Source organism: Cetorhinus maximus, chromosome 5, assembly GCF_964194155.1.
Source record: "Cetorhinus maximus chromosome 5, sCetMax3.hap1.1, whole genome shotgun sequence".
NCBI lineage: Eukaryota > Metazoa > Chordata > Chondrichthyes > Lamniformes > Cetorhinidae > Cetorhinus > Cetorhinus maximus.
In genome coordinates, this window is record NC_135883.1 from 62,687,529 (window position 1) to 62,693,528 (window position 6,000).

The following is a 6,000-nucleotide window of genomic DNA, read 5'->3' on the forward strand; positions in this document are numbered from 1 at the left end:
CACTGTTTATGATGTACCTGAGCCTCCTCCTAAAGGTTATTGTACCCAATTCATGACCGATATGATTTTTGTCTATTAAAATAATTGAAAAAAAACAGTTGCATGAACCTATTGAACTGAATGGCTTGTTTCTGTGCTGTAAATTTTATGTAATGTCATGTACCCATTTACCTGAATTGTCAGTGCACATCCCCATCAGGCAACATTTTCTACTGCAAGCATATCCATAAATGCATTTACAAAATGCACTCCCATTGCCGGGAGCATGAATATATCGTATAATAAAATAAGGTTGTTATTCAAAAACAACAAACATGATTAAAACTGAAACTTCCCCTTTACTTGTTTACCCATCTCCACATTTACCTCAATTACTTTGTTTATTTATTTTCTTTCTTTCATTATTGTGATGGCCTTTGCCCCAGTAAGGAAAACTGGCAACTATTTAAAATATTTGGAGAATATGTGATTGTTCTTAAAAATGTTCAGAAAAGACCTTTATGGCTTTGTATCACTTGCAAATGTATCAATTATAATTTTTGGATAATAAGAAATACTGGTCCATGTGACCTGGTGACATTTGATCTGGAAGTAGTACCAACAGGAACAAAGTTAAAATATGGAGCCTGTGTGACAGACATAAAGAGGAAAGGGGAGAGCCTGAGAGAGGACGGCATCAGCAAGCCAAGTCAGAGAGCTGGATTCCTAAGCATATTTCGAACTGCTACCCCTGTTTCTTTCACTTGCAAGTGATCGAATACCTAGAATCGACTATACCATGCACAGGTAAAGGTGGCTCTGGCATATCCATGCTACCGTGACCAATGAGAGCTGAGAGTTGAGAATGTTCCAGAAAGAAATACACCATTGTATAGGAGATTTCACGGGTGGAACCCTGCAAAGAATCACCTGACTCATTGAGGAAAAGAGACTGTAAATCTGCCTGTGGAAGTTTGGAAGAATTTTGTGGTTGAAATTGTTGTGATCCAGGTGGAGTAGACTGCCGGGTAACTCCGTGAGATGGTTTGTTGGATCTGCTATTTCATACGTTTGCACCAACCAGGATTTTCTTGTTAAGTTATGTTTAATTTACATTGATTCCCATTCATGACAAAGTAAAAGCTACAAAAAGTGAAATCTTTTGTTTGATGATTTCTTCAGTTTGTGGCCATACGGTAAAATTGCTTCTTTTGGTTTCGGGGCCTGCATGGGAATCATAACATTACCTTAATCGCCTTTCCTTTTTGCACTCCTCTGTTTGACCTTTTGATTGTGTGCGTTTTTGCAGTACGTCAAGGGAATAGACAGAAGTGGGAGCAGGACAAATGATAGCTGGGTGGAAAGCAGAAATGGGACTAGAGATGATAGATGACTAGAGATGACTAGAGAATTAGCAGCAGGACAGTAGGCCGTCAGAAGAGGCAAAAATTGAGAGGGAAGAAAATATAACTTGCATCGACCGCCATGGACTCCAGCCCACAAGCAAGAAATTTTTCCATGTTGAGACACCACCCTTCAAGCAGCATAAAGTATGCAATGCTGTTCCTATTAGCTGCAGTGTACCTGTATAGTTCTGCTACTTCACGACTAGTTTATGAACAATTGGGTTCCATTTCTAGAAAAGGATTATTAATTTTTAAGATCAGTTGGAATCAGTGTGGGTAATGGCAATCCATTAACAAGAATGAAAAATGTGAAATGTGTGTCACTATGGATAGAAGATGGCCATTATATTGTCAATACAGCAGGGAATTACATTAAGGCATGTTCAATATGAGAGATCACAATTCAGGAACAGCTTGTTTCCTTCTGTTGTGAGATTGTAAACATTTAATTTAAGGATAGCTCAGAAAAGAAGATAAGCTATGACTCCAGGAAAGCTTAACCTAATGTATCAGCGTTAAAATACGGCTTACAGCAAACATTTTTGACACTTGAGATAAAATACTGTAAGCTACTGTTGCACTGTGTATGGATAGAACCAGCAGACATATAGCTCGTGTCCACTTATCAGAAAAAGAGAAGAGTCATGTAATGTTCCCATGCCAGAGGGAAAGCAATTATAGCACCAATCAACAAGGGTGGGTGGGGGGGTGGGGGTGGCGTTGGGGGTGGGAGGAAGAAAAGATAAATTCAACTGCACAAATTACCATGCAATCAGATTACAAGGTCAGGCTTTAGAAAAAAAATGATTACCATAATTCCCGCAATGGATGAGAAGGTAAATCGAAGAAATCCTCTCTTATGTGTGTCCGTGCCAATCAAAGTGAAAACGTACTTTACACTCACAATACTAATGTTAATACATCATGAAGAATTGCGAAGTGTGAAGACAGCAATGTGTGAATGAACACTTTGAACGATACACAGCCAAAATCTTGTCATTCTCAGTGTACCCCGCGCTTGCCATGTGATCTCAGAAGCTTGAGTGGGCTTCTCAATTGAAATAACCCTGTTCTGTATAATGATGCTATAAGAAGAAAGCACTGGCAAGAGGCTCTGATGCTGCAGCAGAAGGTAACAGTCCTCTATATTACAACCATTGGTTGCATTGCATTTGCACTTGTTTTTTTGTCAGTTTTTGTTTTATGGGCAACACTTTTCCCCCATCGGTGGGGATGTGTGAGAGTGGGTGCGGGCGGGCGGGTTCCCAATCGGCACCCCTGGGGGCGCGCTGCTATTTTACGTGGGTGGGCCAATTAAGGCCCACCCAACGTGGCTTCCGCTCGGAAGCGTTATGCGCTCCGTGGGCGGGCAGGGGGGGATTCCCTGAGCCGGGAGTGCGCTCTTTCACGCACAGATCTCCCTGAGGGTAAGCGCCGCCTCAGGGAGATTGCTGGAAGTTTCAAAAATTTTTAGAAGTGTGAAAAAAAAATCCTGACATGCCCCCTCATGTGACACTGTCACATGAGTTGGGACATGTCAAAATTTCTTTTATTACAACATTTTGTAAACATTTAAAACCCCTCATGAAACCTCATCCCGCCCGTGGATGAGGTTTCATGTTTTTTCAGAAGCCCGCCTGGGCTCCCGGCCTGCCCGCTAACCTTAAGGTTGGACGGGCAGGTCCAAAGATTACCTCAATTGCTTTATTAATGGCCTTAACTGGCCGTTGACAGGTGGGCACGCAGCTGACTTGGCTCTGTGTGTGCCGATCTGAAAATGTTAATTACATGGGGTGACATCAGGACGTCCGCCCGATGTCACCCCGCGTCATTTTACGCATCGGTGAGCAGGCCCTGCCCCCACCCCACTCACCGACCAGAAGATGCAGCCCTATGTTCCAGTGTAGAAAAATGGGCTCAGCAGGAAATTTGAACGTAGATTTCCATGGGTGAAATGGTCACTGAAACCAACATAAATCTCTGTCTAAGTATGATACAAGACAATTTAGTCCCTTTAAAAATTTTGTGCTGCAGCTACGTAAGTTGTGATATAAAATCTGTTGGTAACGAACAATCTTAATAGGCTCATATCAGTTATTGGTTTGTTTACTTCCCCTCAAAACCATGCTAGTTCTCATTTAGACTTGTTTGATGATGCTGATAAAGATGATAATGCAGTGCATAATAATTAATGAATACTAATTTAATGAGAATATTTACATAAAGAGAACGTTTGGCTAGGCGGCAATTAATTCCATTAATGGAATTCCTTTTGTGTGTGTTAAGATGATTGGTTAAAACAAATATTCTGGTTGCCATGGTAGTGTTCTTAATCAAGGCCTTGTGCCAGGTGAATTTTATATGTAACCGCATCTATTTTTAAACAACTTCCACTATTGACAAACAGCTCTGACTGTTTGGATTAGAAAAGGTTGGAATCAATAATGATTCTGTTAAATCTGGTAACAGTTTTTATGGAAGTAACATTTTGAATAAATTTCCCTGTTAAATTTTGAACAGCAAATACTTTAGAGATTTTACAGTTGGACATCTCCTGAAAACATGGCTAACCTAAAGTATTTACATTATTGGTATTTGCTATTATTCATCCTGGATTAACCTGTTCGGTAGACCATGAGGTGAGAATGACAATATAAATTTGTGGCAGTAACTAAGCTGAGAAAGGACAGTAGTTCTGCCACCTTGTTGAAACATTGGGAAAAATTGTCCCAGATTTGCACTAAGTGCAGTTGTGGGCGGGTAAAATGACATTTTACCTGCTGGCTGCAATGGCGGCTTCTCACACTGTATCATCCCAAACCCGCCGCATTAATTATGCACTCCCGGGAAACATGTCGTTTCCATGGCGGACGGGCTCTCATTCGCACGCCACGCCATAACCTCGTGGCTTCATCATGCTGCGCGCCATATTTAAAGTGCAGCCGCATGCACACCTCTCAGTGCTTCCAGCCCAGGACTGCTGCACGAAAGACATGGCCCCTGTTGAGATGTACTACTGAGAGGCTTCTTCAGTTGAAACAACAAACTTCATTTACAGAGCTGTTGGATTAGCTGCTTGCTTCTAGCAAGGCTACAATTCACTCCCCTGACTAGGAAAACTCCACCCCATTATGAGATTCCTCGCGCTCAGTGTTCATTCGCTGTTCTGACCATGTGACCTTTACTCAGTAAGGCTGGCCTTAAAGCAACATTCACCACATCCCTCCCCCTTTAATTGCTTGTTTTACATTCCTTACACAAATTACTTTATGCAGTAATTTGAATAGGATAGGTGAATAGAAAACAATATCAAAAACCTTAGAAATAATCACACTTACATTTTGTCATGAATTCAGGTTATGCACTTATGTACATAGGTCCAGTAATTACAAATCAAGTTGTTGAGGATGTTTTCTGTTTCGGGTAGAGCGGCGTAATTCTATAGCCTGAGGCTCTCCTATAGGATCGACCCTAACAGGAGCTGTGATAACAGGTACATCTTTTGGCACAGGCATTTCATTACTATTTGATTCAATGGAGACATCAGTTATGTCCATAACAGGTTGATCAGGTACTTCGGTGGCAATACTGACTGTGGAAGCACTTCCCTGCTCCTTAGGTGATCTATGTTGAATGATCCGGCCTCCCATGTCTACTTAGTATGAAAGGGGTCTGGACTCACAGACAATAATCCCTGGGATCCAACTTGGACCGCTACCGAAGTTTCTTATATATATGGATTCATGTACTGTAAAATTCCAGGCTCCACTGTGCAAATTGTGGCTTGTTTTCTGATTACCTTGGTTCTTCTTTACCCTGCCTGGCAAATTTGGAAATGCGAGGCTCAGTCTCGTTTGGTGACGACGATTCATAAGCAGTTCTGTTGGTGGAACTCCTGTTGTTGCACGTGGAGTCGTGCGGTAGCTAAGAAGGAAGTGTGAGACTTTGGTTTCCAAGGTTCCTCCCGATGATTTTTTTAGTCTTGACTTGAAAGTTTGGACGGCCCTCTTGGCTATTTTGTTTGATGCTGGGTGGTAAGACGCAGTTTGGATGTGTTTAATGCTGTTTAGATTGGTGAAGTTCTGAAATTCAGCACTTGTAAATACGGCTCTATTATCTGATATGATGACTTCGGGCAATGTGTGAGTTGAAAAGCGTTGGTGTAACCTTTCCATGGTAGCATGTGACGTAGGTGATTTCACCTCAAAAATCTCCATCCATTTTGAGTGTACATCGATTATGAGCAAAAACATTGTGCCCAGGAATGGACCCACGTAGTCTATATGGATCCGCACCCATGGTCGGCCAGGCCATTCCCAAAGGTGCAAGCGGGCTGCAGTTGGCAACTTTTGTTGTAGTTGGCACTGTTGACAGTGCTTGACTAGCTTCTCGATATCTGCATCTATACCAGGCCACCACACGTAACTCCAGACAAGCATTTTCACCTTAGGAATGCCAGGATGAGCGCTGTGTAATTTGGTTAGGAGTAGTTCTCTGTCTTGTTCAGGAACAACTACTCTTGTTCCCCAGAGTATAATGCCATGCTGACAATTCACATTTGTGGGTTAAAAAATGGTTTCATTTCCTTGGAGACTGGCTCATTTAACTATTAACA